At 42.6% G+C, this 25,409-nt stretch overlaps 1 protein-coding gene across 1 annotated transcript in view; it reads right to left on the bottom strand.

Annotated features, from left to right (window-relative positions):
* Positions 1 to 12,981, bottom strand: part of kcng2 (potassium voltage-gated channel, subfamily G, member 2) — a 72,125-nt gene extending 59,144 nt beyond the window's left edge. The window contains exon 1 of the mRNA XM_072271353.1: positions 12,926 to 12,981. The gene's annotated coding sequence lies outside the window, so the exon portion shown is untranslated. The remainder of the gene's footprint in view (positions 1 to 12,925) is intronic.
* Between the last annotated feature and the right edge of the window lie 12,428 nt (positions 12,982 to 25,409).

The following is a 25,409-nucleotide window of genomic DNA, read 5'->3' as shown; positions in this document are numbered from 1 at the left end:
CTACAACCTTCACACAAGAACATGATTCAAACTTGCAAAACTGTATTTAAGCAACACACATCAAAGTTGCTGGTGAACGCAGCTGGCCAGGCAGCATCTCTAGGAAGAGGTACAGTCGACGTTTCGGGCCAAGACCCTTCGTCAGGATTAACTGAAGGAAGAGCCCGCTCTGGTTTTCTGCCTGCTCTGGGTCTCTTTATTGCTAACTGCCGACGGGACATCAACCGTCTTGACTTCACCGCACCTTGTTCCCATTCCAACCTTACTCCTTCCGAACACTCTGCTCTCCACTCCCTCCGCACTAATCCTAACCTTACTATTAAACCCGCGGATAAGGGGGGTGCTGTTGTAGTCTGGCGTACTGACCTCTACCTTGCCGCGGCACGGCGACAACTCGCGGATACCTCCTCTTATTTACCCCTCGATCGTGACCCCACTAAGGAGCACCAGGCCATTGTCTCCCACACCATCACCGACTTTATCTGCCCAGGGGATCTCCCATCCACTGCTACCAACCTTACAGTTCCCACACCTCGCACTTCCTGTTTCTATCTCCTACCCAAGATCCACAAACCTACCTGTCCTGGCAGACCTATTGTCTCAGCTTGCCCCTGCCCCACCGAACTCGTTTCTGCATACCTCAACACTGTTTTATCCCCCCTTTTTCAATCCCTTCCTACCTATGTTCGTGACACTCCTCACGCTCTTAAACTTTTTGATGATTTTAAGTTCCCTGGACCCCACCACTTCATTTTCACCATGGATGTCCAGTCCCTATATACTTCCATCCCCCATCAGGAAGGTCTCAAAGCTCTCCGCTTCTTTTTGGATTCCAGACCTAATCAGTTCCCCTCTACCACCACTCTGCTCCGTCTAGTGGAATTAGTCCTTACTCTTAATAATTTCTCCTTTGGCTCCTCCCACTTCCTCCAAACTAAAGTTGTAGCTATGGGCACCCGTATGGGTCCTAGCTATGCCTGCTATTTTGTTAGCTTTGTGGAACAGTCTATGTTCCGTACCTATTCTGGTATCTGTCCCCTATTTTTCCTTCGCTACATCGACGACTGCATTGGCGCTGCTTCCTGCACGCATGCTGAGCTCATTGACTTTATTAACTTTGCCTCCAACTTTCACCCTGCCCTCAAGTTTACCTGTCCATTTCTGACACCTCCCTCCCCTTTCTAGACCTTTCTGTCTCTGTCTCTGTCTCTGGAGACAGTTTATCCACTGATGTCTACTATAAGCCTACTGACTCTCACAGTTATCTGGACTATTCCTCTTCTCACCCTGTCTCTTGCAAAAATGCCATCCCCTTCTCGCAATTCCTCCGTCTCCGCCGCATTTGCTCTCAGGATGAGGCTTTTCATTCCAGGACGAAGGAGATGTCCTCCTTTTTTAAAGAAAGGGGCTTCCCTTACCCCACCATCAACTCTGCTGTCAAACGCATCTCCCCCATTTCACGCACATCTGCTCTCACTCCATCCTCCCGCCACCCCACTAGGAATAGGGTTCCCCTGGTCCTCACCTACCACCCCACTAGCCTCCAGGTCAAACATATTATTCTCCGTAACTTCTGCCACCTCCAACGGGATCTCACCACTAAGCACATCTTTCCCTCCTCCGCCCCTGCTCTCTGCTTTCCACAGGGATCGCTCCCTAAGCGACTCCCTTGTCCATTCGTCCCCCCAATCCCTCCCCACTGATCTCCCTCCTGGCTCTTATCCTTGTAAGCGGAACAAGTGCTACACATGCCCTTACACTTCCTCCCTTACCACCATTCAGGGTCCCAGACAGTCCTTCCAGGTGAGGCGGCACTTCACCTGTGAGTCAGCTGGGGTGATATACTGTGTCCGGTGCTCCCGATGTGGCCTTCTATATATTGGCGAGACCTGACGCAGACTGGGAGACCGCTTTGCTGAACACCTATGCTCTGTCCGCCAGAGAAAGCAGGATCTCCCAGTGGCCACACATTTTAATTTCACATCCCATTCCCATTCTGATATGTCTATCCACGGCCTCCTCTACTGTCAAGATGAAGCCACACTCAGGTTGGAGGAACAACACCTTATATTCCCTCTGGGTATCCTCCAACCTGATGACATGAACATTGACTTCTCTAACTTCCGCTAATATCCCACTTCCCCCTCATACCCCATCCATTATTTATTTATATACACACATTCTTTCTCTCTCTCTCCTTTTTCTCCCTCTGTCCCTTTTACTATACCCCTTGCCCATCCTCTGGGTTTTTCCCCCCTCCCCCTTTTCCTTCTCCCTGGGCCTCCTGTCCCATGATCCTCTCATATCCCTTTTGCCAATCACCTGTCCAGCTCTTGGCTCCATCCCTCCCACTCCTGTCTTCTCCTATCATTTCGGATCTCCCCCTCCCCCTCCCACTTTCAAATCTCTTACTAGCTCTTCCTTCAGTTAGTCCTGACGAAGGGTCTCGGCCCAAAACGTCGACTGTTACCTCTTCCTAGAGATGCTGCCTGGCCTGCTGCGTTCACCAGCAACTTTGGTGTGTGTTGCTTGAAATTCCAGCATCTGCAGAAGCATTCCTCATGTTTGCGTTTTTAAAAAAACTGTATTCATTTATTATACACACACACACACGAGTCTTCTCTGATATAAACCCTCTGTCTGTGTTTTCATGTTATCTGCTATGCTATTCCTACATCTCAAAGAGCGAGCAGCCACTGATTGAGAACTTGCAAACTACGATGACCACTCATGAGCAAAACACAGCATTATTACATTATCCATAATTTTAATCAGGGCCAGAATCATTGAAGATGGCCTGTCGCAGACTCAGTTGTTTGGGGATTTAACAAAAAATTTGCAACGGTAATGACATTGATAAACGAGAGAGAAATCAAAACCTTCTTCAGCACACTTTAAAAAAATCAATTTAGCAACTCTCAGATAATGATTAATCATTTTTCCTCTTCCCTGCAATGATCCCTTACCACAATGATAGCATTACAATTTCTTTTTTAAAAAGCCTAAATGTAAAAGAGCAATTCCCAATACAAATATCATCCTTGAATGTCCCACACAGCCCAGTCAGGTTCATTAACTTCCTTTGCCTACTGGAGTTAATGAGCTTATTTCAAATGTCTTCTACATTAACCATTCACTGCTGCCTGCCGAGGTCATTTTATCGCTGCATGTACTTTCAGTAAGTGCTTCTAATGCACAAGGCAGCTTCCTAACTGCGCTATTGATTCACTCTGCTATGTCCTTCTTTCAAGTTAGTTCCAGGAAAATATGTCTCAGGACAATGTGTATGATTTCAAACAGGAAGGGAGTGTTAATGGCTCCACAGGTAATTTAACACACAAGAAATTGTCAAATAGACTCCAAACCTTAGTCCTTCTTCTAACTCAGTGCTTTCCAACCTGGGGTCCACGGACCCAATACGTAATGGTATTGGTCCATGGGCATAAAATGGTTGTGAACTCCTGTTCTAACTGAAAAAGTAAGTTTACCATCTCACTGGGATGGTCAGGAAATCTCTTTGAACACAGCTGAGGAACCCAGGAGAAAGGGAGATATAAGAGACTGCAGATGCTGGAATCACAACAAACTGCTGGCGGAATTCAAGCAGGAAGGCAGTGTTTATGGAGGGAAAGTGACAGAGAACATTACAGGTCAACACTGTCTACTTGGACTCAAACAGTATTTCTTTGCATCCTAATCTTAATTCCCCATGAGTTCCTCACTTAGTGACTTAGTGAAATGTTCTCGTTATGTTAACTCCCAGAGCCCTGTGAATTTTGGAATGTCCTCCTGGGCCAGCTTTAGGACCTGTGATTACTTCCTAATGTAAATAGGCTGGACTTACTAACAAGGGGTTTAGCAATGCTACAACTTGGGCAAGTAATAAAGTTGAGCAGTAATAGGGAGACACAGAAAGATGGGTAAAAAGGACAAATCTGAAGAGATGACATTTGATTTGGAATCTACAAAGTGATCCATTGTGGGAGAACCAGCAGAGAGCTAGCATAAACTTGGCTTGGTGTACATAACTTATGTCTCAAAGGCAACAGGGCAAATTGAAAATGGGTCTGTGAAAATTTTAAAAAGAATGCAACTCAAAAGGCACAGAAATCACGCCAGTTTTTTTTAGACAAAACTCTGACTGGGACCTTGACTGAAATAATTTACCTGGAACTGCATAAAATGGCAATGAGACTATAAGACAAAGTGGACATTTGGAAATTCCATCAGTACTACAACACTAAGTTGAAGCATATAATTGGTGAGTCAGAGCATTGTGAACAGATATGGTCAGCCTGTTAGGGAAGACATCATTAAACTAGAGAAAAACTGCAGTGAAGATTTAAACTAGCGGTCCCCAACCACCGGGCCGTGAGGAAATGATATGAGTCAGCTGCACCTTTCCTCATTCCCTGCCACTGTTACATGCTCAAGGAGATGAGGCTGTGTTTTTTTTTGTGAGAATGATGTAATGGTCTTTTGGAGGTCACCTGATGTGATTTTCCCACCGATGTGAGGTCACGTGATGACATTTGACCCATGACTATACAAGGGTTGACCCAGGTGACGTAGTGGGTTTTTGAGTTTGTAGATGTCCAGGTAGAATGTGCTGTATCTCCGTTTCCGTTGCGTGTTTGTTTTTTGTGACGCAGTTTCATTTTTAAAATTGAGTGTGCGTTCTGTTGCAAGATACCATATTATCGGACTGGAAATTTTTGCTAGATGTGTTGATTTACTCAATTCCAACATTAGAAGGAAGAGTGAAGAATTTATCGAAGTGCAGGATCGAGGGATCGAGAGGAGTCGGCATCGTTTGGCAGTTTAATAAAGGATCGACCTTATTGAGTCTTCGTTGGAGTAGCAACCTGCATCAGAGATAACTCTTGCCAAAAAGAGCAAGGAGTTCATGCAAAAAGGTGCTCTCTCTCTAAAGGAATTTAAGATCAGTTGATTTAAACTGTTTATTTTCGGCATCGTGAATCCTGTGGACAGAACTAGCAGTAAAGTTGCGTCAGTGAAGAAATCCTTCTCCAGAGAAGTCTCTCCCAATTGAACTTGTAAATCTGTTGGACTTTCGAAGTTATCACTTTAAGAACTATATCTGACTGCATCGCTTTAAGAACTGTTTTCGCATTTAACGCTTTAGGAACCAGAGCCGAGTGGCGAGTTGGTGAACGGCTGCATATCTGTTAACTTCCGGTTAAAGTTTTTGTTTGTTTTTTTTTTCCTTATCGTTTATCCGTGTTTAATAAATGTTTGGTTATTTTTATATAACCTGTCTCGGTTGATATTCATTGTTGCCGTTTACGTAACACCACGCACTGTTGAACTTGAACATAGGGTCGCCAACTGTCCCGTATATGCTGGGACATCCTGTATATTGGGCTAAATTAGTTTCTCCCATACGGGACCGCCTTTGTCCCGTATTTCCCCCGCTAAGGTAGAGCGTTCCTATGATACCTTTCATGCCAAAATGGAGTGAAACGAAGAAGCAATTACCATTAATTTATATGGGACAAATTTTTGAGCGTTCCCAGATCCAAAAAGTAACCTACCAAATCATACCAAATAACACATAAAACCAAAAATAAATAACACTAACATATAGTAAAAGCAGGAATGATATGATAAATACACAGCCTATATGAAGTATAAGTAATGTATGTACAGTATAGTCCGGAAGATGAAGGCAAAACCGATCTGTGGGGGGGGGGGGGAAAATCGGCATGTACGCGCATGCGCACATCACATGCGCATGTCACGCATGCACACACAGGTGCCTCCACAAGGCTTCATGGTCATGGTAGTCTTTCCTGGGGTAAAGAGCCCGGGATTTGACTGCTACTTTTGTCCCTTATTTGTGAGTGAGAAAGTTGGCAACCCTAACCGTAAAAGACATCATGTGGAGGTGAGTTTAACCCTATTTGAACACCACCCCCCCCACTCCCGGTCGGCCGGTCCGCAAGAATATTGTCAATATTAAACCAGCCCGCGGTGCAAAAAAGGTTGGGGACCCCTGATTTAAACAGATGCTGCTAGGGCTTGAAGGCTTGAGCTATTGGGAGAGGTTGAACAGGCTAGGACTATATTTCTTGGGATGTAGGAAGCTAGCTAGTAAGCACTGCAGTTGTCATGGGTGAGCTTGGTCAAAAGGCCTATTTCCATGCTGTATTACTCCATGGCTTTTTTTCTAAGTTCCTGATGCAAATAAACTGCAAAAAAGTTGCTATTCCTTTCTTTCCTCTGCTTGTTAAGCTGACTATTTGTGAGTAAATTGATGTTGGGCAACACAATGATGCGGTGAGCAGAATGTTGTCTTGTACCTCCAGTTACCCAGATTTAACCCTGGCTGCTGGTGCTGTCTGTGTGACATTTACGTATTTTCCCTTGTGCGATTTCTCCAGGTGCTCAGGTTTCCTCCCATATCTACGTGAATTGACTGGTTAATTGGCCGCTAAATTGTTCCCTGTGTGTAGTGAGAGGATAGTTACAGGGAATGTGAGGAGAATGGATTACAGGGCAAATTGCTGGGGAAGGGATTGCTTGTGTGAATCCGCATAGACTCTGATGGGTCGTCGCCCTATTCTATGTTGTAAGGAATTATGTTATGTGTGGATACACAATCAGCTGCATGGTTGTGTGTTTGCCTCAAGCCTGGATGTACCGTATATCTCAGCCTACATGTAGCTCACAGGCTTACAACGAACTGCCAACACAGGGTGAAACTCTCATGTGTCACCCTTGGGATCAATGTCAGATCACAGAAATTTACCTGATCATCTTCTTCTGAGTAAGAGAACTATCCTTTTTAAGCAGGTGGGAGACTGTGAGTAATAGAAACTGGAGGGCTTTGAGAAATGTTCGTAACCCAAAGTTTCCCTAAATCGAAAATGCAGCTGAGATGGCAAAAGATGCACCGATGGGTTAATTAGCTACAGATTGAGAAAGAGAAAGCCCTTAACTCCGAGTGGAGTCATCAGGACACCGTCATGATGGAATTTTTCTTTTTAGCAGGTTTTCTTATTTTTACGAGGCCGAGTTGCTAGCTCGATGCTCAACCCAGCACGGATGGAAAGCGCGCCTGGGCAGCCGACTGGATTCAAACTCGGGAGCCTTCGCTCCGAAGTCCGGCGCTGATGCCACTACGCCACCAGCCGGCCAGCTACAGATTACTAGTTAATTATTTTAGATCTTAATTACAGCTAGTTAATTAGTACAGATACATACGACAGATGTAAAACACACTGGACTACAAATTGCCGAACCAGAGCCCCAACCTATACTAATCCTCTTTCTGTAATTTTGAGCACAACATTTTGGCGAGGATGATAAGATTCATATAGGATTTGTTGGAGTTATAAAGGGAAGGAATCTTCATTTGTGTTGGATACTGGAGAAGCAAGATTATTCTCCTTAGAACGGGGAAGCCGAGGCAGTGTCTAATGAGGAATTCACAACGTAAAGGCTTCGGTAAAGCAAGCAGAGAGTGTCTCGGTACTCAGGCAGGGAAGCGGCAAACAATATTTAGAGACACAAAGTAAAATTGACTAAATAAATTATGAGAGAATTAGATATATTCATAAGACTTGTTTGTTAAGTTTATTAAAATTTGAAACATACAAGCTGAAAGAGTTATACAGCACAGAAAGGGGCCCTTCGGAGTTATCCCTACTGGTCACACTGCCTTCCTGAGCTAGTCCCATTTGCTTGTATTTGGCCCTTATGCCTATGAACCTATCTTATCCCTAAACCTGTCCAAGGGTATTTTACATGTTGTAATTTTATCCACCTCTACCCCTTCTTCTGGCAACTATTTCCATACAACCACCAATCTTTATACAAAACTAGCCCCCCGGGTCCTCTTTAAATCTTTCTTGTCTCACCTTAAACCTACGCCTTCTGACTTTACACTCCACTACCCTTGGAAAAAGACCACCCACCTTATCTATGTCCCTCATGTCCCTCTCAAAGTCACCCCTCTGCCTCCTTCCCCGTGAGAAAGCAGTTCCAGCCCAGACGGTTTCTCCTCATAACTCAAGCTGTCTGGTCCTTCAATACCCTTGTGAATACTTTTCTGCACCCCCTCTGGCTGAATCACATCCTTCCGAAGGTATGGTGATCAGAATGGCACATAAACTCTTGGTGCAATCACACCAATTTCTTGTACAGCTGAACCATGGTGTCCCATCTCTTTTTCTCTACACCTCTTCTAAAGAAAGCAAGCATGCCATACATCCAACTCACCACTGTCTACCTGTGTTGCCACTTTCAGGAAAGTGCATACTTGTACCCCTAAAGTCTATCTATCCTAAAACTCTCCTCAAGAGCCCCATGTACATCCTACACTGGTTTAGCATTCCAAAGTACATCATTTCACACTTGTTTTAGTTAGATTTCCATCTGCTGTTCCCTTCCCCATTTGATTTAAATTCTGTGGTCACTTTAGACCATAAGACGTAGGAGCAGAATTAGGCCATCTGGCCCATCAAGTCTGCTCCGCCATTCAATCATGGCTGATCCTTTATTTTTCCTCCTCCACAACCCCAGTTCCTGGCCTTCTTCCTGTAACCTTTGATTTCATGTCCAATCAAGAACCTATCAATCTCTGCCTTAAATACACCCAAAGTCCTGGCCTCCACAGCTGCACGTAGCAACAAATTCCAAAAATTCACCACCCTTTGGCTGAAGAAATTTCTCTGCACTCTGTTTTGAAAGGGCGCCCCTCTATCCTGAAGCATTGCCCTCTTGTCCTAGACCCTCCCACCACAGGAAATATCCTTTCCACATCAACTCTGTCTAGGCCTTACAATGTTCAAAAGGTTTCAAAGAGATCCCACCCTCATCCTTCTGAATTCCAGTGAGTTCAGATCCAGAGCCATCAAACATTCCTCATATGATAACCCTTTCATTCCTGGAATCATCCTTGTGAATCTCCTCTGGACCCTCTCCAATGCCAGCACATCTTTTCTAAGATGAGGAGCCCAAAACTGTTCATCCAATACTCAAGGTGAGGCCACACCATTGCCTTAAAAAAGCCTCAGCATCACATCCCTGATCTTGTATTCTAGACCTCTTGAAATGAATCTTATCATGGCATCTGCCTTCCTTACCACCAACTCAACCTGCAAGTTAACCTTCAGGGTGTTCTGCACAAGGACTCCCAAGTCCCTTTGCATCTCAGATTTTTGGATTTTCTCCTCATTTAGAAAATAGACCGCATATTTATTTGTACTACCAAAGTGCATGGCCATGCATTTTCCAACATCGTGTTTCATTTGCCACTTTCTTGCCCATTCTCCTAATCTAAGTCCTTCTGCATTGTACCTGTTTCCCCAACGCTACCTGCCCCTCCACCAATCTTTGTATCATCTTTAGACAACCTTCTTCACTGCTCAACACAAGAGAAATGTTGATGTCATCCACAAACTTACTAATTAGTTATACCAATGCACAAGAAGAACAGCCTCAACAACTTACATCCAGTGGCACTCACATCCACTCTGATGAATTTCTTTGAGAGGTTAATCATGGCTAAAATCAATTCCCGCCTAAGGATCTAGGCTCACTGCAATTTTCTTATTGCCGCAGTAGGTATACAGTGCATGAAATCTCATTGGACTTCTACGTGGGCTTGGATCACCGGGATAGTAATAATATTTATGTTAGGCTGCTGTTTATTGACTACAGCTCAGTGTTCAACACAATCATAGCCTCAGTTCGAATCAAAAAGCTCCAAACCCTGGGTCTCTGAACATCACTCTGCAACTTCCTTGACTTCCTCACTGGAAAACCACAATCTGTGTGGATTGGAAATTACATCTCCTCCTTGATGACAATCAACGTTGCGCATCTCAAGGATGTGTGCCTGGCCCACTGCTCTACTCTGTCCACATCCACAACTGTGTTGCTGGGCACAGCTTAAATGGCTCTATAAATTTGCTGATGTCACAACTATTGTTGGCAGGATTTCAGATGGTGACGAGGCCGCATACAGGAGCAAGGTAGATCAGCTGGTTGAGTGGTGTCACAGCAACAATCTTGCACTCAGTGTAGGTAAGACCAAGGAATTAATTGTGGACTTCAAGAAGGGTAGCAAGTAGAGTCTTCATCAAAGGATCTGCAGTGGAAAGGGTGATCAGTTTCAAGTTCCTGGGTGTCAACATCTCTGAAGATCTATCCTGGGCCCAACATATTAATGCAATTACAAAGAAGGCATGACCATAGCTATATTCCATTAGGAGTTTGAGGAGAATAGGCATGTCACCAAAGACACTACTAACTTTCTACACATGTACCGTGAACAGCCTAACTGATTGCAATATCATCCGATATGAAGGGGCCACTGCACAGGATCATAAAAAGCTGCAGAAAGTTGTAAACTCAGCCAGCTCCATCAAGGGCACTAGCTTACTCAGCACCCTAGACATCTTCAAAAGGCAATGCCTGAAAAAAAGGTGGCACCTATCACCCAGGACATAAACTCTTCTCGTTGCTACCAAACAGGAAGTACAGAAGCCTTAAGATGCACACTTAACATTTCAGGAGCAGCTTTTTCCCCTCTGCCATTAGATACCTTAATGGACAATGAACCTATGAACAGTACTTTTCCCCTCTCTTTTGCACTACTGATTTATTTTTTTAAAAAATATACTTATTATAATTTATATTTCTTATTACTATGTATTGCAATATACAGCTGCAGCAAAGCAACAAATTTTATGATATATACCGGTGATAATTAAACCTAGTTCTGATATGCCACCTACATTCTCATCCACAGTTAATATATGCAACAAACAATAGGGTCCCTAGCACCAGTCCCTTCTGTACACCACTGGCCACAGCTCCAATCTGACAAACAATCCTCCACTACTACACTCCAACATCTTCCACCAGACCAATTTTGCATTCAGTTGGCTAGCTCACCTGGATCTCATATGACCTGGGCCAAGCCATCATGTGGGACCTTGTCAAAAGCCTCTGTAAAGTCCATGCAGACAATGCCTGCAGTAGTGAGTAATCAGGTTCAAGAGGATCCTTAAGAATGCAAGCCGACAAGTATCTGAGATTGACGTGTGAGCTTGCGCAAAGAAAAGATTTGCTGCAATGTAGGACAAATTAGGTTCTTTTTCCAAAGACCTGATGTGGACGGACCGCCCAAAAAAGCCACTTACTGTGTTGTAAGATTGCTTGATTCCACATCTTTGCCTAAACACTAGTGACTCTGAATGGGGGAAAGGGAAGTGGGTGTCCTAGGTTATAAAGACAGTAACAGGCATACCCAAAATCTGCAATCATTGCAGATTAGAGCAGATTTGGATGTTCATAACATGAAGATCCTGCATATAGATCTGCGATCAAGAGGGTTATGATGTTTACATGAAGTGATTACTTAATCCAAGCTCATGTGTGTATTACCTTAGGTATCACAAAATGTCTAATACTAGCAATATTGGATGAAATTGTTTTCTATGCACCGATTCACTCCCAGAACATGACAACAACGCACGGTTGGAAAGATCTAGTCTGATCTACTGCACTTACAATGTACAACAAAAACTGCTCAAGAGAAAAACACACTAAACAGAATGCCAGTCGAAGGAAAATTTCCATAGTACCTTTCATAATCTCAGAATGCCACTGCCAAAGGAAGCACTTACTAAGCAAAAGCCATTGTTATTAAAGTTGGAAATATGATTGGAACAATGAACAATACAAATGTCATACAACATTATAGAGATAACAAAACCAACAGCCTCCACATTCACAGTGCTTTTGTATATTATGCAAACTGCCAAATTGATCTTTTACACAGAACAAACAGACATATATTTCAATTGGATTTGTATTTTGTTTTAAACTGAGAGCTCAAAGTTCCAAGTAAATAGGATTCTAATTTAGTAAAATGTTGCAATAAATCATTTGCATAAACCTTTTACAGAAATGAAGATACCGGTGCCAGGCAAGACTTCAAATGGTAACCCTATAGGATACCTGAACAGAGCTCCCAACTCACAAATTCATGATAAAATGAAGAGCTCAAGGTAAACAAGTAAAACCCTGATAGGGAATCCCAAACAATAACACACAACCATATTCCTAATGCAGAAATACATCACAAAGCCAAAGGCAGCATACCAACCCACAAACTATACAGTATCCAGAATGCCAACCTACAATCACATACACCAACACAGAACGCCAGTGTACAAATGAAATCTAATAAACACCGCGCAATCATCCCCAAGCAGAAACAAGTGCAGGATCCCAAATAATACGACGTGTGATGTAGATATAATTGAATGTTGTTTGATATTACAAACCTTCGCTTGCTCTGATCGGTTGAGAGAGTCAAGGTACGAGCGCGCACTCAGAATACAATGCATTAAATAAAAGGACTGGTACAAACTGCAAGAACAATCTCTCACTTGAGCCAAACCAGTTAGTTCGCCTATTCACGAGGCGTTCAGCGAGCACAGATCGCCGAGTTCGAAACCACTGCGTTGGAGAGGGCGTCTCATTTGGAGAAGTATAAGATTAGATCCCCGAGTTTTGACGGGAGAGGCGTGTCGTTCCCTTATATAGAAACAGGAGCACACGAGATTTCGGATAACTACTCCCTGTGTTAAATAAGTTCTACTCAACGAAAACCATATTTCAAAAGAAATCCCTGGCAATTTAAGTGGATACAGTCCGGCGTCTATTGAAGCACTCGCCCTTCTTTCGCAGGCTGAGGGAGATATATTGAAGTTAATTTCAATCCCGATTTATTTTCTCTTCTTCACTCTCTAACCGAGTGGTGCACGAAGCGCTCCCTCGTTGTTGCGCTCGGAGTGAAGTTGACCTCTAGCCCCCCCCCCCCACCCCGGTACCAGCTCGTTCAACGCCCCCTGTGACCTGTTGCCCCGGATTCCCACAGTCTTACCTGTTGCTTCAGTCGAACGTGGCGCTCACACATGGTTTCCATTGCGTACAGCGACCGTTCTTTGCCCAGTTCTCACCCCTCTCCACGAGCCAGCTGAGCAAGAAATGGCAAGAGGATTATGTTGTTCGCCCTCCCGCCCCAACCCAAACTGCGATCGCAATCGACCCTCGCAAATCCAGAAATCACTTGATCTCCCTCGTAGTTGAGCCCCCGAGGTCAGGGTTCGTTTGTTTAATGAATGGTGACACAATGGTTTACTGCAAGCACACAGGCCGTTCGGCCCAACTGCTCTATGCCTGCTTCAGCTCGCTCCCATTCCTCTCCAGGGAACCCTAGCAACCAACTCTTTTCTGTTCCTTTCACTCTCGCACTCCAACTTAAAAGCGTCCGTGCCACAGCAGTAGCGACTTCCACGTTCAGTCAGTCGGGGACCCTTCGTTACGTCTGTCCCACTCTCTTACGGCAGTGAACCCCTCTTCGCAAGTACTTTCCCCGAATCAACCCTTACCGATCCCTTTTAAGCATTTTCGAAAACCTTTTGAAGAGCCCCGTCACTCTTTCCTGATACCAGCACTCGATTCTGTGGACGGACCTCACGTTTAACCCTCGGCACCACACACGTGTCTCCGCTAATCTGCCACTTTGCATTTACAAACAAAATCAGTTTTTGCAAATCGCACACTCCCTCCCTCCTGCACAAAGATCAGCGTTCCCTTTCCCATCTCGCTTCATTGCAAGCCCGTTGATTTGCTCACAATTCCCAGTTGGAAAAATACATGTTAACCCATCCCGGTTCCGTGTATAAAGCACGGCCGCACCATTGCAACAAGTATTAACTAAACTGACAACCGCCAAAGATTTCTTCCAAAGAGAGGGATCAAAAAATGAAGCGGGGCAGGCTCTCCCTGCACTTTCACCCACACTGACTCGACTGCCTACTCTTCCTCTTCACGCCATGCCTTCGTAAGAGTTCCTCACCACGGTGCTCACAATCAGCTTTGAACGTGGTCTGGATGAGGCTGGAACAGCGCTCGCTCCAGCGAGAACAGGACCCGTTAACCCAGTTCAAGGAGATTCGAGGCAACGTGCAGGCAAGAAGTATGTATTTCCCTCCATCTTCCAAACCAACATTCAAGCCTCTTGATCTTGATCTGGGGCTAGACTGACTTCACTTCGTTATCCTCCCTTCAAGATTTTGATACCCCATAGAACGAACACACGTCTTCTCCCCCAACGCATCCCATACCACAATTTGAGAGGTTTTCAATCCAGCATTGCACGACCAGTTCAGTGGAACAGCGGAATTGCTCTCTGTGTACTGTACTCTTAATTGGCGGCGTTAGTGTCGCGCACGCCACGCCACGCCCGACCCTGCCCATTCTCTGACTCAGCCCTGTTGTCCTGGAAGAGTACTTGTGTGTTTGCAGGAGTTTCCTCCGGATTAAATACAGTTCCTTGGACATGACAAGGAAGCAGCACTTGTGTTGTCCAGCTGTCTAATGAAGCCCAAAGTCCCACGCAATTATCTTCAGGAACAGCGATTTTCCTATTCATTTTTTTTCAAACGATCTACACAACGCTAGTCCTATGTAGGCGCAGTACACAATCGACCACCTCTTCAACTGACAGTGATTTTTTTTTGCATCAATGTCTTGTTTTGCAGTCTTTTTCTTCAGTCTTGGATAATGTGCATTTTGTGAATCCCCGTGCCCATGATGCTGCCGCAAACAATTTTTTTCATTATATTTGTACCTCACCATACATACTTCTGCATATAACAACGCCAGATGTCTTGACTGTCCATTTTGTTAGACGTCTTTGGAACTAAGTTGTGTGTATTATCTGATCTCAGCTGACTGGCTATTCCTTTGAGAGACACAAGTGTGGCCAAGATCCTGTTGGGTATCACATTCCATTTCCATGACCCTCCCATTCTCATCACCCTGTCTTGTGCCTCATGTTCTGGCATTGCTCAAACAGCACTCAAACCAATTAGGTTTATTACAACCTTCTGGGCAACACTGAATTCAATGGTTTCATACAAGGATTCTGCTATTCTTCCCAATCTATTTTCCCACCCTTCATTCCTTTTCCCATCCCACTAGCAGTCCCCTTTCCATGTGATGACACCACCATTTTCCTTTAAATCTCCCCTTCATTCCACTCCACAACAAAACCTTACCTTTTATTTCTGCCAGGGACTCCGAAGGACTGCAGATGCTGGAATCTGGAGCAACAGCCAATCTGTAAGTGGGGTTGAGCAGCATCCATAGGGTAAAAGAGAACTGTTGATACGTTGGGTCAAAACACTGTAATCAGGAGCTATCTTGGCTAAGGGGTAATTATTATCCACCAGTAAGGACCTCTAATGGAAATGTTCATGCAATTTGTTTAACATCCTCCTTAAAAGGCAGACCAGCCCTTGACTTAATGTCTCATCCACAAGATGGGACCCCTATCAACACCATTATCAAAATGTAGTTGGGCATTGGGACAAAGACAAGAAAAAGTATCTTCACTCAGAAGACAGTGAATCAAAGGACAATGAAATTAGGCTCAGCAGAGGATGTGCTTCTTGCATCAGTTGGTAAGATTCCATCTTCCCCAGGACACCCTGGTGGCAATCCTACTCTGCCATCAAAGAACATCCTCACATCACCAATTAAATGTCTGGTTTGGTGCAGCATCCTCTCAGAATATGTACAAAAACTGCAGCGAACTGTCAGATCAGCAGAAAAGGTCATTGGCTACAGTCTACCGTCACTGCAGAATCTGTCCGGGACAAAGAAGCAGGCAGGAGAAGTCATTACAGACACTACCCACCCAGCAAGCTGATTTTTCCAAAAGCTCCCTTCTAGAAAGTGTTGTAAGGTTATTAAAACAAAACTTTGGCACTATTTTAAAAGTTTCTTCCCCCAGGTGGTTAATCTGATCAACGATTCTAGTTATCTCTTCCAATCCCCTCTATCTATTACTTTGATTACTGTAAACACTTCTTGTAATGCTGATTACTTGTAAATCCATGTTGGTATTTGTGTATTTCTACAAATTCTATTCTAAATCTGTACTTTAACCTCTAACTTTATTTTTATACAATTCTTTATTCTTTATAATTGTTGAGTGTTGGAGCTTTTAGATACGTGTCGCACCAACATATCATGGTAAATTTCTAATACGGTGAATAGAGTTGATCCTTGATTCTTTGAAAGTTTTTTACTCAGGAGGCCAGATGACCAGTGACTGAGCATATTCAAAGCAGGGATTCATTTAAAAAGTTACTCAGGGACTCAAATGTTATGGGGTTAGTGAAGGAAAGAGCTGATGAACTAAAACAATTCAAATGAAAAAGTGACCAAAATGTTTTACTATTTGATTTAAATGACAGGCAAATAATACAACACACAGAACACTGGAGTAGCTCAGTGAGTCAGGTAACATCTTCGGGAGGAAATGGACAGACGGTATTTTGGGTTAAGACCCTTCACCTGGTCTCAAACTAGATGCAAACTTGATGCCTCATGATATGTTGATTGAGATCTTCATTTGCCTCACAGCTGCTGTGACTTGGGTTCAATCTTATCCTTGGGTGGTGTCTGGATGGATCAGATTCTCTGCATCAGATTACTATGGGTACTCTAGTTCTTTCCCCATACTACAGACATACTGGTTGACAGGTTCATTATCTGTGGTAAAATTGTCCTTCGTATAGGTTGGTGGACTGAGAATTGCAAGGGGTTGGTGTGCAATGGTGGTGCTCAGTTTATAGGAGTGTGAAAGGGAAAATGGGATTTCAGTGGCTAGCACACTTCAGCCAGGACCTAAACCGAACGTAGTTGTATAACCCCAATTTTATTGGCTGGCTTAATGTAAAGGAACCCTTAGGAGGCAGTGATCATAATACAGAAACATAGAAAACCTATAGCGCAATACATCCCTGCTCTTGTATTCTAGCCCTCTTGAAATGAATGCTAACATGGCATTTGCCTTCCTCACCACTGACTCTACCTGTAAGTTAACCTTTATGGTGTTCTGCACAAGAACTCCCAAGTCCCTTTACATCTCAGATTTTTTGATTTTCACCCCTTTTAAAAAAACGGTCTGCACATTTATTTCTACTACCAAAGTGCATGTCATGCATTTTCCAACATTGTATTTCGTTTGATACTCTCTTGCCCGTTCTCCAAATTTGTCTTAAGTCCTTCTGCAGCCTACCTGCTACCTCAACATTACCTGCGCCTCCACCAGTCTTCATATCATCTGAAAACTTGGCAATAAAGCCATCTTTTCCATCATCTAAATCACTTATATACAGCATAAAATGAAGCGCTCCCAACACCAACCCCTGTGGAACACCACTAGTTACTGGCAGCCAACCAGAAAGGGATCCTTTTATTCCCATTTGCTGGCTCCTACCAATCAGACAATGCTCTAACCATGCCAGTGACTTTCCTGTAATACCATAGGCTCTTAACTTTGTAAGCAGCGTCATGCGTGGCACCTTGTCAACGGCCTTCTGAAAGTCCAAATATACAACATCCACTACATCCCCTTTAATCTCCTCAAAGAATTCCAACAGGTTCGTCAGGCAAGATTTTCCCTTAAGGAAAGTATGATGACTTTGTCCTGTCTTGTCCTGTGTCACCAAGTACTCCATAGCCTCACCCTTAACAATTGACTCCAACATCTTCCTAACCACTGAGGTCAGGCTAACTGGTCTATAATTTCCTTTCTGCTACCTTCCCACTAATTTTTGCTTTATTGTATGCCCTCCCTTTGGATGTAGAGAGGATGTTTCCTCTGGTGGGGGTATCCGGAACTAGTGAGCACAACCTCAAAATTGAGGGGCAACCTTTTAGAACAGACATAAGGAGGATTTTTTTTTAGCCAAAGAGTGGTGAATCTATGGAATGCTCTGCGACAACTGTGGCAAAGGCCAAGCCCATGGGTATATTCAAAGCAGAAGTTGATAGATTCCTGATTGGTTGTGGCATCAAGTGATATGATGAGAGGACAGGTGTATGGTGTTGAATGGGATCTGGGATCAGCCATGATGAAATGGTGGACTGGACTCGATGGGCTGAATGGCCTAATTCTGCTCCCATGGTCTTATCAGCTAATTCTGATGAAGGGTTTCAGCCTGAAACATCGACTGTTTACTCCTTTCCATAGATGCTGCCTGTCCTGCTGACTTTTTCCAGCATTTTGTGTGTGTTGCATTGGATTTCCAGCACCTTCAGATTTTCTCATGTTTATCAGCTAAATCTGATTTTCGGTTCACACTCAGTGGCTCAAGCAGCATCTGTCGGTGGAAGAGCATAGTTGATATTTTATGTTGAAATCCTTCATCCGTCCTGCTGCATGATTTCAACACAAAACATTGACAATTACTTTCCTCTCGCAGATGCTGCTCAACCTGCTGAGTTCCTCCAGCAATTTGTTTGATGCTCCAAATTCCAGAATCTGCAGTCTTGTATTTCCATTGTTCTAAATTGTATAACATAGCACCAGATTCTTCTGAAATTTGCTTCTATTAACTGCAATATGGCCACTTTTCAGAAGCAGGCTACAGGCTACCATATTGTAGAAGCTCATCGTCACATCTATCTCAGCTACATCAGGATCATATCAGTAACTGCACTGCTGTTTATTGACACTTGGTCTGCAGATGCATATTCTTGCACTTTCCATATTATTACAGTGGCAAGCTGTGTGGTACTTTGGACTGCGAAAGGCTTCTGAAAGTTATTGTCTTCTGCTGTTTACCGTACTAACTGATATCCGATATAAGCAAATAGAAACAGATCTCTGATCTTCATTGGATGTCAGTCCTTCAGACTTTACAATCACTTAGCAACAGATTAAACCTTCATGTCACAAAAAAAGACTAACCTTGCACATAATAACCCGACAATCTTTTCAAAAATGGAAAGCTAATAACATGAAAAGCACACCACGCAAAAATAGAAAAGTAAGAGATTAGTATTTCAGTAATGAATAAGCTTACGTAAAACAGAGAGGGGAGAGAAAGCTAGGAAGCAGTGGAGAGAGTGAAAGTGAAGGAAGGGGAAGAGGTAATGGACGTAGAGAGAGAGAGAAGGTGGTGAAGGAAATGGGGAGAGCAAGGTAGAGCGGTGGGGAGACGGATAGACAAAGAAGATCAGAGAAATGAAAGAGAGGGAGAGTAGCAGGACAGAGAGAGAGAGGATGAAGGGAAGTAATAGGAAGGGGGAGGGTATGTGGGAGAGGGGCTGAGAGATGCAAGTTGGGGAGAAATAGATGAGAAAAAATGAGGGAATAAGGATGGACAACGGAAGGGGATGGGGAAGGGGAGTAGGGGAGGGAGAGACGAGGTGGAGAAGAGAAAGGGAGAAGGGGGAAGGTGGGTAGAAGGAGAGGGAGTGGGGAGAGGAGGGAGGGAGGCAAAGGAGAGAGGTGATGAAGGGGAAGATTGCAGGAGAGCAGATAAGGGAAAGAGAAGAGGATGGCAAATAAGAGGAGGGAGGGGTAGGAAGGGAAGAAATGGAAAAGGGGTGGGGACAGAGGGAGGAAAGAATGGAAGGAACAGAAATGGGAGAGAGAGAGAAAGAGAAAGAAACTGAAAGAGAAGGAACCCAGTGTCTGTGGAAACTTATTCATTGTTCAATAATTCCTCCATAAGTACCTGAGGCAAATAATAACTTTGCCTGGATACCCTACTAACTAGTGTTGGGGTGGAGGAGGCAGATACAATAAACAATATTCTTGTAATGTTGCTCCAAGTAGGTTTCTGATTGCACCTGTGCCTCACTATACTTGTGCATACGACAATAAACTCGACTTTTCTTGAACTATCTGATAAGCTGCGTGGGCTCCAGTGGAAGTTGTAAGTGATCTTACCTGGTGAAGGGAATCAGTTGGAAGAGAAAGAAACTTTTCCCTTGTTGTCAACATTCCTGGGAGGAGGGATGTCTATTGCCAAAGGGGTTCTGAAAAAAACCCAAGGAAATTCAAGGTCAAAGAAATAAAATATGCTAAAGCAATTAATCACACATATTGAATTACCTCTGAGGCATAGCTGACATTGTTGGTTAAGCAAACTTGTAGAATAATAAGTTATAGCTCTAAGTGTTCCCATTGGTGTACCTTAATTATTTTCTCTCAAACATGAAGTTCAGATTCTCTGATTCATAACTCCAATATGATCAAGTTATTATTGCAAGTCATTAAAGAAAATACTTTCCTCTCCATGATAATTTTTTGTGAAAGTATAGATAATTAAAATGGGCCAAAATTACTGGTTGAGAATAGTATTATACATTTCATTTGTTATTTGTGTAACTTTGGACCTTAAGCCATTCTTGAATGAATCGAAAGCAAATTGTGAAAAGGTTAAAGAAAATGCTTGTCAATTGATGACATTTTTGTAGAGATTATGTAAGAATCGCTCAGGAAAGATTGAAATGAATCCTAATTTTAGAATAAAATTGTATATGCCACACTGTATCAGTGTCTGCTGTTCCTTTAGATTTATCAGCTGTGTGGAGAGAGAGAACGTGCTGCACAGGATCTCCATATCATACTGCCCCAGCTTGCGTGCTGGATTACGTATTGCAGCTAGGATGCAACATTCACAGTTGACCCCAACCAGCAAAGGGCCTTAGATATATAAAGATATGGTAAATGGAGTATAACATGAGAAAATATTACATTATCCATCTTGGCTAGAAGAATTTTTTTAAAAAGTCATATTATTTAAATGATGGCAGATTGCAGAGCTCAGAAGTCTAGAGGGATTTGAATTTTCCAGAGAAGACTGAGAAAAGATTAGTATGCAGATACAAGCAGTAATTAGGAAAGTTAACTGAATGTTATCATTTATTTGTAGTTGAATTGAACACAGATACACTGCATTAGTGAGAGCATACTTAGAATACTGTTTACAGTATTATGGTCTTCATTTGAGGGAGGATGTTATTGCATTGGAAGCAGTTCAGGGATGGTTTAATAGTTGCCTGGAAAATGAACAGATTGTCTTATAAGGGAACATCGACAAGCTTGCATTCACTGGAGTTCAGAAGAATGAGAGTTGATTTAATTGAAATATAAAAGATTTCACGGGCTCTTGACAGGGTAGGAGTGTAGCAATCCTGCATAATCTTGACAAGATTCTCCAATTATCAAACATTTCTTCTGAACATTTTGCTAATTTGCTTTCCATCCATTTAAGAATGGCTGTAAAATTCAAGGTAACACTCATCATGAATTAAATATTTTTTCCCTGTTTCAAACAACGTTAATTTTTTTTATTATTAAGTGCAATCGTGAACAATAGCCAGATCAGAAATGCTGATCAAGTCAACTAGTTCCGAAAGAGGAACTCTGATAGGCCAATCAGATGGTTTACTGCTGCTCAGCAATAGAACACAAAAAAAATCATCTGTACAATTAAGAAACATTAAAAAATAGTAGAAATCCTGGAGTCATGATGATCATGAGGAAGTCTGCTAGAGAGAGACACTTATACATATGCTGTCCTCCATAATTGACATCATTTATCCTTATTTTCATGGATTTCTAGAACTCAGTTGAAAATATATTCTAGAACTAGGTAGGGTCAGTGTTTAAAAATAAGGGGAGGTTCACTTACAGCAGAGATGGGGCTGAATATTTCTTCTCAGTATCATGGAGGAATTCACAGACTCTTCAGCTCATTTTGTCCATTTTGTCATTTTTTGGAAACCTCTTTCTCAAAGGGCACTGGAAGCAGAGTCTTATGACTACTTTTTACGCAGAGATGGAAATATTCCAGGTGCAAGGGGGCAAAAGGATTTCATAGGTTGGTGGGACTGCCGAGCAGAGTTTGTAAATCTGCTGTGATCTTACTTGTAGGTGGAGCTCATTCAAGGGTTGAGAGACCAACTCTGCTTGTAATTTGCATTTATGCTGGTAAAATATAGACACAAACACAAAAAGTCTATATTGACTACATTAAAGTAATGAAGGGACCATAATTTATCCTGTCTGCTCTCAGCATAACTGACCACTTGTCCATAATAACACCCCAGTGAATATGCAAATCTCTTTATATTCATCTTTATCTCCTTCCTACAATGCAAATCCTCAATACACATGATACTCACAATGTGGTCTGGTGTAAAGCGCTCTTTGCTCACAAGATAAAATCAAGGATTCTGTTTTGTTTTGCATATGAATGCATCTATTTATAGTATTATAACCAGTTATTCTCTGCAGCAGCTTTAGTTCCACCTCCTCTCGAATTAAAATATTCTCATTCTAAGGAGATGACCTTTCCCATTCTTAGAATCATAGAATTACGCTGCACAGAAGCAGACCCTTCAGCCCAATGCATCCATGCCAACCAAGATGCCCATCCAAGCTACTTCCTTTTGCCCATGTTTGGCTCATATACCTCCAAACATTTCCTATTTATATACCTGTCCATGTGTCTTTCAACTATCATTATTGCCTTTACTAATTCCTTTGGCAGCTTGTTCCATATGCATACCACTCTGTGTGGAAAAAGTTGCCCCTCGGGACCCTTTTAATTTATTCCCTCTTACTTTAAACCAATGCCCTCGGATTTTTGCGTCTCTTTCCTTTATCCTGAATGCATCAGTTCATATTTTTTTCCCATTGAAATGTATCTAACATGCACCGATCCATCCTGTGATCGTAACCATCTGTTCTTGGAGCCAAGATGCTCAGCTTCATTTCCCACATACCCCATTCCATGTTTCATTTGCACACTTGGATGTTGTGTCTTCAACTTCAATGCCCAGATCTTCATGCCTGTAAAAAACATGACGTGGCATTAGGGTGGTGATGTTACTGGATTCCCAGTTCAAAAGCCTGGAAAATGACTGCTATATACTGGAAATCTTTTCTGTTCCTTCTTAGCCCTGAGGGTCTCAACGCAAAACATCCGTTTATACCTTATGCTCCATGACTTGCTGAGTTCTTAGAACATTCTGCTTTTCTTGTTTAAGGTTCCTGTATCTATAGTCCCCTTTGTCTTCTTGCCGTAGTTCCTGTCTCCTGTTTTGAAGCAGATCGTTTTCTGAGTACATAGACTTTAATATATCATTGACTGTTTGCTGTATTCTATGGCTGGTCCACTTTCAGCTTCAGCTCATTGCCTGATACAGTATTATCAATAAATAATCTGTTGCATTAGTTAAATATCAGTTTTGAGAAAACTAGTAGGTAAAATGGGGATCATAAAGTTCTAAGTTCCTGTAAAAGCAATGCAGTTCACCCATTTTTACAAGGGAAGGAAATCTGTCACCGTTTATTGGGCTATATGTGACTCTAACTCTGACAAAGGCACTTAATTCAAGTTCAGAATTGGACAATGAACAATCTCCTTTGCCAGATATGCACTCACACCAACCAGTGAAGGAATTGAAAGAAGAAAATATGGCCTCACGATACTTCTGTGTGAAACAACGTACATTGCATTCACCCAGTTCAAAATACTTTTATAGTGCTATAATTTGAGTTCCACTCCTTAGCCACCTCTTTATGTATGCCCTTATTTCTTTAGAACGTAGAAGATATACCACAGGAACGGGCTCTTTGGCCACAATGTCAATGCTGAATGTGATATCAAATTAAATTATATATCCTCTGCCTGCACGTGTTCAAAATCTCTCCATTTCCTACATATTTACATTTTTATCTAAAGGCCTCTTAAACAATACCACAGCTGCTTCCAATGTTAGGTTCTCTTTCCTGCCCCATGTGTACTTAATCACTGGCTTAAGTGCAAGGCATTGATTTTAGGATTTAATCAGATCTGTTTTTAGCAGATAAAGGGTTTTCGGTACTTCTTGTACAGCCTACAACTCTTCAATAGGCACTTAGAGTTAATAGAGTTTTGAACTTGAGTAACCCCTGATAACTTGTTCTAATTTAGGGAGAAGATTGGTGTAACCAGAAGTGACTGTAATTAATGAAGTGGAATCACTAGGCTGCAATTTATGTTTAAAAACTTGGGATTTATTGTGGTTCTTCAGCACCTTATATAGATATGTTTTCCCCATCAGATTTTATGAAGAATTGCCCTTCATATGTTGACATTTGTTATCTGAGTAATGAAAAGCAGAGTGCACATAAATGACCATAATATGGTCAACTCAAACTATGCTGATTGCGTGGTGTTCCTTCACAGAGAGTTGGGTTATCCATGTATGAGTGCAATATTTTTTTTGGAGATCTACTATCAAATTATCTGCCTTTCTGTGGTGGTAGCGAAGCCAAGTATAATTCAGTGCCGTTAATTGGGATTGATGATACTATGGAAGTAGTGGAAATTAATTTTATTGGTTAGGCAGAGGACACAAGTATAGATAATCATACAAAAAAAAATTGAAGTGAGGATAGAGAAAGATACTTTACAAACAGTGCAAGGGTAATTGGCTTCAAAATACCTGTCAGAGGGTGGTGAGGAAGTGAAATATCTCTGCTATAAACTGGAAGTGAAGCAGCCCAGAGTTCTGAAAAGCAGAGAATTTAAAAAAGGTGTTAGTTACCCAGTGATTGAGGAAATAGGTGAGCAGAAGAATTGGGCTAATCTAGGCATTTCTGTGGGGAGAAATGGGTTTGCATGGCTAGCTAATTGTGGCAGAAAATCAGGTTAACTTTTCATAGTTTCATGGGTGTTGGGGGGTGGAATAGTGACATAGAGACATAAAATCAGTGGCCACTTTATTAGACACCTCCAGTATCTAATAAACTGGCCACTGAGTGTATGTTTGTGGTCTTCTGTTACTGTGGCCCATCCACTTCAAGGTTCAATGTGTTGAGCATTCAGAGGTGCTCTTCTACACACCACTGTTATTTGAGTTACTGTCAGCTTGAACCAGTCTGGCCATTCTCCTTTGACCCCTCTCATTAACAAGACATTTTCCCCACAGAACTGCCACTCACTGGATGTTTTTTTTTTGTTTTTTATTCCCACACCATTCTCCGCAAACTGTAGAGACTGTTGTGTGTGCAAATCCCAGAAGATCAGCAATTTCTGAGGTACTCAAACCACTCCATCTGTCACCAACAATCATTCTGCAGTCAAAGTCACTTCTTTCCCATGATGGTGTTTGGTCCGAACAACTGAACCTCTTGACCATGTATGCATGCATGCTTTTATGTATTTGGCTGCTGTCAGATGATAGCTGATTACATATTTGCATTAATGAGCGGATGTACCTAATGAAGTGTCCATTGAGTGCAGACTTCCCTGCCGACTAAAAATCACCTTTCAAAAAAGATGAGGTTATAGTTCACACGTGGAAGACCATAAGACATACGAGCAGAATTAAGTCATTCAGCCCATCGAGTCTTCGCTGCCATTCCATCATGGCTGATTTATTTTCCCTCTCAACCCCATAAACGTTGATTAATGATGAACCTATCAACCCCCACCTTAAATATCCTCAAAGGCTTGGCCTGCACAGCTGTCTCTAACAATGATTTCCACAGATTCACC

The sequence above is a fragment of the Mobula birostris genome, chromosome 1 (genome assembly GCF_030028105.1).
Source record: "Mobula birostris isolate sMobBir1 chromosome 1, sMobBir1.hap1, whole genome shotgun sequence".
Taxonomy (NCBI): domain Eukaryota; kingdom Metazoa; phylum Chordata; class Chondrichthyes; order Myliobatiformes; family Myliobatidae; genus Mobula; species Mobula birostris.
This window is presented reverse-complemented; position numbering and strand designations above follow the sequence as displayed.